Source organism: Eurosta solidaginis, chromosome 1 (assembly GCF_040869045.1).
Source record: "Eurosta solidaginis isolate ZX-2024a chromosome 1, ASM4086904v1, whole genome shotgun sequence".
In the NCBI taxonomy this organism is placed as follows: Eukaryota; Metazoa; Arthropoda; class Insecta; order Diptera; family Tephritidae; genus Eurosta; species Eurosta solidaginis.
This window is the reverse complement of record NC_090319.1, coordinates 85,310,846-85,322,634: the sequence shown is the minus strand read 5'-3', so window position 1 is coordinate 85,322,634 and position 11,789 is coordinate 85,310,846.

The window sequence follows — 11,789 nt, the reverse complement described above, 5'->3', positions numbered from 1 at the left end:
ATTTTTTATTCCAGATTTCCTATTTTTTGTTTTTTTAACAAGTAAACGTAATTTATTTTAAAAAATCGCGATTTTTAATACAAATTTTCTACTTTTTTATGAAATAAACGTAATTTATGTTAAAAAAAAAATAAAACGCGTCGCAGGCGAAAATTTGGAATACAAAATTACGCCATTTTTTATTCCAAATTTTCAATTTTTTATAAAATATACGTCATTAATTAAACAAAAATAAAAATCGCCGCAAGCGAAAATTTGGAATAAAAAATCGCGCGATTTTTTATTCCAAATTTTAAATTTTTTATAAAATATACTTAATTAGTTTAAAAAAAATAAAGCGCGGGATTTTTTATTCCCAATTTTCAATTTTTTTAGTTTGATAAATAGAGCATTTGTGGCCATAAATTAAACGAGGGTATATTTGGTTTTATAAACATTATAGAGCGTACTTATGTATAAAATTCTTGTGAAAGAGTTCGTATGTAGATAAAGAGTGATAGTTATACCATGGTAATTTTAACAACTAATTACTAGTAAATTGTTAATAACAATTAAAAATTACTCACTGATTCTCTTTGGGAAACTCCCTGAGAACCTATGTGCAAAATTTCAAAGGTCAGACCCTTTTGGTTTACGAATAAAACCAGTTGGTTCCTTAATGTATAGCCGACCCGTGGATGCGCATAAAATCTATCAAGCATTGTGAATTCATAAGTGGCGAATGTTCACAATAATAAACAGCTTCGATCAGCTGTTCGATTACTTAAATCATTTGCTAATAGTGTTTTTCAAACATTTTTGTAAACGACTGGTATATTGCATTATTTACATATTTTAAAATGCTTGCTTAACTGGCTGCTCATATTTTATCCAATAACTAGAATTTAGAAATGAAAATCAATATGTAGTCTGATTTTCTGTATACTCAAAAGAAAAACTGATTTCGAACACAAGTTAGCGGTTCATGGCACTTCAATTTTATAACGGCGACCAAAAACCAAACCTTTCTTCCATTCTCTGGCCATTCTCCCTGTGAGCTATTATTTGACAGGTAGGTGTGGCAATGGAGGAATAGAAATATTTTTCACTAGTAGGAATTCACAATACTATCAAGGTAAGTTTTCATCTCATTACGCAAACATGTTTTGCCGCCTAAAGTCGGTTGTTCCAAGAACTATTGAGAATGCTCGCGCCAAGAAGAAGGATATTTCAATATAATGGAGATGAGAAATGTTTCTTTCATTATCGCTGTAAAAAATGAGCAACAAAAATATTCGTTGTTAAACTCCGCCTTAAAAAAAACTCCACATAATGCTATATTTACATACATCGCTTAGTGCGTTGCTTCGGCTGACAGATAAGTTCAATGTATGACCGCACCTCTTATGTAAAGCTGTAGTCATTGGTGCCGTTTGTCGTACCGCTGTAGTCGCATCCCTAACGTAATCAGCTGTTTATCGTTACGACGGTAAACCAAAACCCAATTGGTTGGCTACGATACGGTTACGACCTTAGCGGCACCAATAATCGATTGCATTGATTCTCATAAGGTTGGTCGAATCAGCTGTTAAAAGGTTACCGATACGGTTACCGATAAAGCACCAATGACTCCAGCTTTAGCGGCACCAATAATCGATTGCATTGATTCTCATAAGGTTGGTCGAATCAGCTGTTATAAGGTTACCGATAAAGCACCAATATCTGCAGCTTAAAGCGAGAGTCATTGGTGTGGTATTTAATATATAAATCAATATTTAATAATAAGCACTATTTATTTTTATAAAATATTTTTATTTAACCGCTCCTAAAAGTATGTTACAAAACGTTTTTAAATATTTCAACCGAATGAAAATTTTTGAAAGACAATATTTTACAATTGAAAAATAAAAATTAACAAGAACAAAAAAATTCAATTTATTTAAAGTAGGCACATTTAAAGTTGAATATAAATATAACCCTACAATACTCCCCCTTCCGGAGATTTAATGTTAAATAAATTAAAAGTAACTTTCTTTTTTGTTTTTGTGTTAGGTATCTGTATTTTATCAATCATTGCTGGTTTTAAACGATCAATAGGAATAGATTTAATTTCATTGTTTATTTCAATTTTAAAGTTTTTAATATCTTTTTCAATAACTCTATAAGGACCTTCATATGGATGTTGCAAGGAATGTTTGTTTATTACACGTACAAAAACAAAATGACAATATTTTAAATCTTTTGGAACAAAAATACCACTAGAATTTTGATGATGTTCCAAATTTGATTTAAAATTTTTAAAATGTTCACGCAAACTACTTAAAACATCCGTTGAAGTTATATTCTCTGTAGTTGAAACAAATAATTCACCAGGTAATCTTAAATTTTGTCCATAAACCATTTCAGCCGGTGTTGCTGAAATATCTTCTTTAAAAATCGATCGCAAACCCATAAGTACTATTGGTAACTCTTCATACCAATCTCTGGATCCATTCCTAGCCATTATTGAAGATTTAAGCTGTCTATGAAAACGTTCTATCATTCCATTAGCTTGGGGATGATAAGGAGAAATTATTATTTGATGACTTCCAAAAAGTTTCGTTAATTCTGAAAACAAGTTTGAAGTAAATTGAGATCCCTGAGCTGTTGTTATTTCTAATGGAACCCCAAAACGTGAAATATATTCTTTAAAAACTTTATTTACAACCGTAACTGCAGAAATATCTCTTAGTGCGAATGCCTCTGGCCAACGTGTAAATCTATCAATTATAGTTAATATGTAACGATATCCTTTTGAAACAGGTAAGTGTCCAACAATATCTAAGTGAATGTGTTCAAATCTAGATTTTGGAATTGGAATTTTCATAACTGGAGATTTTGTATGACGATGTACTTTCGATTTTTGACAACTTATACATTCTTTAGACCAAGTATTAATATCTTTATTCATTTTAGGCCAAAAATATTTCTTATCTATCAAACGACGTGTAGCTCTACTACCAGGATGTGAAATCCCATGTAACATATCAAATATTATTTTTCTTAAATTGTTTGGAATGAAAGGCCTAGGATTTTCTCCTGACACTTCACACCATATATTAAAGTTAAGAACAGGAATTTTTATTAGTTTCAAATTTAAAAATGTTTGCTCTGAGGTAAGTTTGCTTAATTCACTGTCTTGTTGTTGTTCACTTTGTAAAATTTTTAAATTAATGCCCGAATTATTAATCGCTTCTACTTCAAACGCACGAGATAATGTATCAGCTACAACATTTTCTTGTCCTTTAATATACCTAATGTCATTCGTAAACTGAGCAATGAATTCCATATGTCTAGTATGTCTTGAACTGCGTTCTGTTTTTGAATTTAAAGCAAATACAAGAGGCTTGTGATCTGTGAAAACTGTAAATTCACGTCCTTCTAGAAGGTAACGAAAATGTTTAATGTTCAAATAAATAGCTAATAGTTCCCTATCAAATGCACTATATTTAATTTCGGATGGAGACAATTTCTTTGAAAAGAATGCAAGTGGTTCTGACTTATTATTAAACGTTTGATGTATGACACCACCTATTGCCGTATTGGATGCATCTACATTTAAAGAAAGTTTTGCATCTTTGTTAAAATGATTTAACAATATCGCAGATGCAAACTTTTCTTTAATACATTCGAAAGCTTTATTAGATGTATCGTCCCAAATTAAAATCTTGTCTCGCTTCTTATTTGTTCTATTAATTAAATCATAGATAACTGTCGTAAACTCTGCTAATTTTGGTATATATCGATGGTAATAATTAACCATACCAATAAATTTTTGTGCCTGCTTAATAGATTTTGGACGATCAAAATTTCGAATGGCTAAAACTTTTTCTTCTGAGCGTCTAATTCCCGTTTCAGAAATATTATGTCCTAAAAAGTCAACATTTGTTACGCCAAAAGTACATTTACTTGGTTTTATATTTAAACCGTACTCCGTTAGGCGCTGAAATAGTACGCGAAGATCTTTGAAATGTTGTTCCTCATTTTCGCTTGCCACTAAGAGATCATCAATATATGTAAAAACAAAGTCTAAATCATTAACTACTTCATTAATAAATCGTTGAAAAGTTTGCGCGGAGTTCCTAAGCCCGAAAGGCATTCGTACAAATTCAAACATGCCAAAAGGCGTAGTGATTGCAGTTTTATAGATATCCTCTTCTGCCATTGGAATTTGGTGATAAGCTCTTACCAAATCTAATTTTGAAAATATTTTCTTATTTCTTAGATTCATGTTGAAGTCATGAACATGGGGCAAAGGATAACGATCAGGAACTGTTACGACATTTAATCTTCTAAAATCTCCACAAGGACGCCAGTCATTTAACTCCTTCTTGGGTACAAGATGTAAAGGAGATGCTACTGCTGAATTAGAAGGTCTACATATACCTGTCTTTACTAAAAAATCGAATTCAGTTTTAGCTACTTTGAATTTAATGGGGTCTAAACGTCATGGTTTAGGAAATTGCAAATTTCCTTCAGTGACTAATCTGTGAACTGTTGTATGTCTAACTGGTTGTGAATAGTCTGGTTCAGAAAATAAAGAACGAAATTCTTTTAGTAACTTTGTATATTTGTTATCAACAGCGAAAACTTTTGTTACGGTCTGCTGCTACGGTCTACGGCTACGATCCACTTGGGAGCGTGTTCACGCGAACACACCTAGCGATGTGGCGAAAGTTGCGATAAAAAGATATCGAAAAAACAAGAAAAGACAGACCAGCCATCACTACAAAAAAAATCGGCCCCTTTTTGAAGATTGAGTTTCCGCCGTATACACATAAGGAAAGAAAAAATTTGGTAAGGGAAACAAAATCAAGAAAAATCGCCGAGTTGCCGGCAAAATCGACACCAAATTAGATGATGGTGGTAAAACGTATTCACCGATGGTGTTTTTAAATGATTATTGGGACTTACGACGTGAACATTTTCCCATCAATGAAACAACGCCAGAATTAGATCTGCATTTTAACCTATCAACCATTAGGCATGTTCAAGTGGCAATTGTATGCTGCGCAGAAATAAAAAAAAGGGGAATTGGGTGGTAATATATCTTAACCTAGGAGGACACTACCACCGGCGTAAAGGCCAGCACGAAGCTTTATCGCCACCTGGGTCTTTGTTCACCTCGGACCACCGCGCCAACCACCACCAACGGTGCCTACTATTACCACGGGCATCACCATCGGTAGTACCTCCCCCAACTCCTTCATAAGCGCAACCACGAGCGCAACAACCATCAGACGTACCGCCACACCAGTTGCAACGCACGTAGCGGGGCCACGTACATAGGCTTGAGGCCATTAAGGTTAACACCAACAACAGGCGGTTCCACCGACCCCAAGACTTTCGCACCTTTATTAACTGCGCTCATACCGGCAATAATACCAGCCGCATCCTTACTAGCCGCGCTCATGCCGGCAATAACACTACTAGCGCATCTTTATTAACTGCGTCCATACCGGCACTAACACTACTAGCGCAACCATTACCAACTACGACCAGATTGGGCTACAATAAACCTGCTACAATGACAATCACAGGACAGCGAATATAGGCCTGCGGGCATTCCAATTGCGATAACGAACATCAGCGGTTAAAGTGGTGAGTTCGTTCCACTACTGAACTAAAATTATGTATTTGTAGCCTTAACCTTTTTTTTTTTTTAAATTATATTTTTGACCCCGCAACATTATATAATGTTAATGTAACCACAACTAAATTAAAAGTGAATTGTTTATATAAAACACAAAGACCAATGTGCTAAATACCTTTGCACTGTAAATAGGATTGCAATTCGGTAGAAAAATGGAAAAATGAATTCCCTGTAGCTAAAGGCACTAATATTAAAAAAGCATAAAAACAACTCAAGATTGATAGTAATGTAAAGTTTATGTCCTATAACTAAAAACCACGAAGATCAATTTAACGTAACTATTTAGTGTTGCAAAAATGGTATAAAGCTAATTAAAAGAAAAAAAACCCATATTCGAGTATATATCTATGTAATGTTTAAGTCATAATAAATTGCCTTTTTTCTACAAGAAAAAAATTTTTACCTACAAAAAAACAAAGCATATTTTAATGGTCATGGGTGTGCAATTTATACTGCCTGTGAAACAAAGAAAAAGGTGTTTCAGGCATTAAAATCTGCTTTGCGTTGTGGTAAAATTTTACTAATACATTTTTTTTATTGATGCCATCGTGGCGAATATGATTTTGGAGTGAGCAAAAGTGTTGATATTGTTTCGGTAAGGAATAAAGTTTTATTGGTAATTCAAGCTCAGTTGCATTATCAGTAAAATGCATTAACTCTATATTAAGAGACGCAAATAACAAGTAATGCGGGTTGGCTTGCGCTAGCAAAACAAAACTTTTTGTTGTATACATTTTTTTTTTGGTGACTGAGTCGAACTAAACCCGAAACAATACCAACCCTAACACTTACTTGTAAAACAGTTTACGTTTCACTTGAACAAGTAAAACGATTTCAGTAATTGTACTATAAGTTTAAAAGGTTCATGTTTTACCTGAACAGGTGAATGACTTCGGTAATTTTTCCATGAAGCTAAAAGCTTACGTTTTGCTTGAGCTTGTGAAACAATATTTTTTGAGGGGTAGGATTTACCCCAAGTTTAGTCCTAGTTGCGTTTATGACTAATTTCTCAGCGCATAGTACATATTACTGTCATTATACTATGTGTAATACCGAATTGATGTTTAGTTAAACTCAAAGTAATTTTAATACAACAACTATTAATTTTGTAAGGGGGCCCCAATTATCAGAAGTTGTATCCAAACTGTACAGCCCTAAGATAGATTTGTAAAAAAGAAAAAAAAAGGAGAAAAAAGGGCATTTCACCAAAGTTCTACAAAAAAAAAAGATTTTCTTTCATTACATATATAGTATATTTTTATTTTAGTACATATATAGCCTTTTTGATTGCTATAAAATTTTTTCAAAAAAATTGTTTATAAGCTTAAATAGGTTCCAAAACCCGTGTAGTAAGAAGTAAGAGAAAACAAAAGAGAAATCTATGTTAGTAGTAATAATGAGCATTGAAGAAATTTGTTGACAATATGGGAATGCTAACTTCCTTACTTGTTTAGAAGGCACTTAGGGCACACAGGTAAGGGGCCACCGAAATATAGGTGCGACGGTGGCCATGGGTTTTGAGGGTGGGATAATGCACCGGGCGTCGCAACACCACCCGCGGCGCCCCTATGTATATTCGGCCTTTTTGTTTTCCTTTAATTTTTCACCGTTTTTTTTTATTTTGATTTTCAGCGATTAGTAACCGGTCATGTCCGGTTCGGTATTTTTTTTGCGGTTATTTCTTTTTGAATTTTAAATTTTTGAATGTCTAACGGTCTGTCCGTGGCATCCGGTTCGACCGGATGTCGTTTTAGTTTGAATTTATAAGCGTTTTGAGTCGGTCTCTGCGCTTCTGTCAGAGTTTTTGACTTTGACAGCTTTCCGTTTTGATAGGCATGATAGGAACTTTTTTCTGTTTATGGCGCAGGAACAGTAAGGTTGGCAAGGACCCGCCCCAGCCGACAATGACTAGCCACTGTGCACCACCACATCATGCCGACCGCCTTCCTTACTGCTTCCATTGTAAATGCGATTCCATAACACTTTTGGTAGCGAAACATTACAAACACATGAAATTGTGTTAACTGAAAGACTTGTATCGGATCTACTAAGCATTTGCGTTTAACATCAACTAAGAGACCATATTTACACAAAAAATTAGCACCGATAATTGGTTTAGCTATATCCGCTATTAAAAACGTGAACGGAAATTCGCGACGCAGTCCTAAATTAATATTTAAAAGTTTTTTACCGTATGTCGAAATCGTTGAACCGTTAGCTGCAGTTAAAATAATATCTGATGACTTTTTCGAACTTGAAGATTTTGAAACCGGAAGCACTGAAATTTCTGCTCCACTATCTATTAAAAAATTAAGTTTGTTTGTTTTATCAAAAATAAATAAGCGACGTGTAAAGGTGTCTAAATGTCCGTTGTTTGTCGCCGTAACAACGGATAACTTTAGTTTGACGAACTATTATTTTTAAAAGCACATGGTTGTTCGCACTTCAAAGCCTGATTACCAAACTTATAATGATACCTACAGAGCCAATTTGGGTTGTCACGAGACTTTGATCGATATCTAGAAGGACTTCTAAAACGATTCCTACTAAAAGATCGGGACCTTGAATAATTTTGACTCATCTGATTTTTAATTTCACTGATCTCTAATAACAATTTTTCAAAATTTTTGCACATCATGTTAGTTGTTTGAACCAAATTTGAAATAATTGCATTTTCGCTTTTAGAATTTGGAAAATTACTAACTGAGGCTATTTCATTTTTATTATAAACTTCCCAAATATTATCGGCTAATTTAACTAATTCACTTATTTCATTCAAATTCGAACTAGTAAGAATAATACTTAAATTTTTGGGCAACTTCCTTATCCAAAGCTTTTTAAGAATTTCTTTGCTAAAATTGTTTCCAGAGAGTAGCACTAGAGACCGATAAAACTCAGAAGGTTTACGATCTCCCATTTCTGAATCGGATAACACTCGATCTAATTTGGCATTCTCACTTAATGAGTGCCGTTCAATTAAAATTTTCTTTAATGCAGAAAATTTGTCATTTTCAGGAGGATTTTGAATAAAATCAAGAATTGTCATAATTACATCCTAAGAAATGTTCTTTCGACTAAATTGCATTTCAGCATGGATGAACCATGCTTCAGGGCAATTAGTCCAAAATTGGGGAAGTTTTACCGATGTAGCAAAAATTTCATTATTTTGATTCACATATGGATTTGGTAAATCATTTTGATAATTTTCATTATCCAAATCAATAAGTGAATCGTTTACTTGATTTCGTGGTGTAGATGTACGTATATTATTTGATGGTGAATGAAACATTATTAATAGAAATAACTACAAAAATTATATTATAGGAAGAAATAAAAATGTCCGGAAAGGAGCGTTTACAAAACCCAAATTATTAATCTATTTTGATACATATACAGATACATATAAAAAATATTAATACTAGATACAGCTCACCAAATATTTGTCGCAATGGTTTTAAAATTGATTGATGAATTTAGACAATGTATTGTGCAATGGCTTTAAAATTGATTGATGAAATTGGACAATGTATTGTGCAATGGCTTTAAAATTGATTGATGAAATTAGACAATGTATTGTGCAATGGCTTTAATTGTTTTGTATTTGTAGCTTTTGTTGTTGTTGCTCTTGCAATGTTTGATTGAAAGGCTGATGTTAATGATGCAGCGGTAACGTCTGAAATAATGACAATCCAAAAATACGACGAAGACGACGTCGTGCAGTTGAAAATTAACTAATTTTATAGAAGTGAATCTAGTTTTTGGACCACCACGTCTACGTCAAATACGCGTTAGAGAGGGCTCTTGTGATGTTCACGATATATTTGGTATATATTTTCAACTTGCTTTTCAGATAATTCTTCGAGTAGTGAGGACACTTCACACTAGTTTAAAGGTACGAATTACAAAACTTTTAGCGAGTTAGAGCTGGACGTTGCAAGATGTTACGCACTTTATTTGAAAGTGAATTTAAATAAATCTCTTCACTGGTCTTTTGTAAATCAATTAAAGTTTGTTCAAGTGCACCACCTTTAACAATTTGTTTAAGAATTTGCTGATAAAAACGTAATAAGTTGGATATAGTAAACAGAACTATGGTATCGTTTTCGGAAGTCAATATGGTTTCCACTCGCATAATATATAACTAGGAAGAGAATAAATCGATTTTTGCTGAACATCAACTGGTGGCGTTATTATTTCATACAGCATACAAGAATTAAAATTTGATTCGTTGTTTTTGAAGGACGGTTTTTATGTTTGGCTGGCTAGATCGCCAATGTGGTATTTAATATATAAATCAATATTTAATAATAAGGACTATTTATTTTTATAAAATATTTTTATTTAACCGCTCCTAAAAGTATGTTACAAAACGTTTTTAAATATTTCAACCGAATGAAAATTTTTGAAAGACAATATTTTACAATTGAAAAATAAAAATTAACAAGAACAAAAAAATTCAATTTATTTAAAGTAGGTACATTTAAAGTTGAATATAAATATAACCCTACAATTGGTGCCGTATGTCGTATCGCTGTAGTCGTGTCCTTAATACGCCAATTACACGGCTCAAGTATCCTTGTGTCAATTACCAATTTGCACAAGGATTTGCCCGGTGTGTGCACTGGTTGCGCTATTTGCGCAGAAAACTGCGCTAAAATCAAAACGATTTTGATATTTACGCATGTCTGCAAATATTGCACATGCTTTTTTCTTCGTGTGTGGTAAATCTTACACAGTTTACCTGTGGTTCCTGATAATATAGCATCAGTAATTATTGCTTAAAAATGTTAATATCGAAGGCGCAAGGACCATCTCTAGCTTGTAACAGGAATTCACACAAATTCAATAGTAAATAATAATTTTTTTATACAATTAGAACACATGTTTCATTTGTTGCGCTAGTTGAAAAATGAATATTGCGCAGTGCTGCAATGAGTTGAGCTGGTCTTGCAATTAAAATATATATTTTATAAATACAATGGAAAATAAACGCTTCTGTGCGAGTTTTTCGACTCATACCGTGATTTACCAGCACTGTGGAAAATAAATAGTGAATTTTTATACAAATAATGCCTTTTTATACAATTAAAATACATGTTTCATTTGTTGCGCTACTTTAAAAATGTATATTGCGCAGTGTTTTTGAGCCGTGTATGTCAAAATTTTCGCTTGCACAAATTTCGTCGTTTTATATTTGCGCGTGGTTTATGTGTCATGTATGGGCCGTATTACGTAGTCCGCTGTTTATCGTTACGACGGTAAACCAAAAACCAATTGGTTGGCTACGTTACGGTTACGACCTTAGCGGCACCAATAATCGATTGCATTGATTCCCATAAGGTTGGTCGAATCAGCTGTTATAAGGTTACCGATAAATCACCAATGTATGCAGCTTAAATCCGCATTTGTGCCGATGCAGCACAATTTATAACTTATGTAACCCAATTGTCAGCCTCACACACGCGTGGCGACTAGTGCAGTCGAGGCTCAATAATTGCTGTATGTAAAAAAATTTTACAGATTCTGACATTTTTCCTATACCTTGAACCATCTCTGGATGGAAGCACAAAGTAAAAGAAGTGAAAACAAGACAGGAAATAAACTAGTTTCTACGGAGGGTACGTATTAAGGCATCGAGCCCCAGCATTCTCGAACCAGTTGTTCATCCCAAAATCCCGGGATTATATTTATTAAATTTCCGGGGGTTCCGGGATTTCCTGGGATCTCATATTGCAAATTCAAAAGAAATTTACATTTTTCCATCGGTGGATTTCGTGGTGTACATTGAGTTTTGATGTATAACATTCTTTCAACAAGTTCGCCTTCTAGTGTTGAGCCTGAAAGATATTTCTCATTTTCCGGTATATGTGTAACAATTAAAGTTCTAGCCTTTCAGATAATACTTCATATCAACTGTTGAGTGAATTATCAATCCTATTTCGACTGCGGTTTCGAAAACGCCATATCTCAGAAAACGTTCGGATAACGAGCTATTTCAAAATTTGTTTCAAGAACGCCTTATTTCACTATTATAGTCTTTCAGCAAAATTTTACCGGATAATTTTAGATGTTTTGTAACCAAAATATACACATAAAAACTTAGTGAAAACAAGGAACC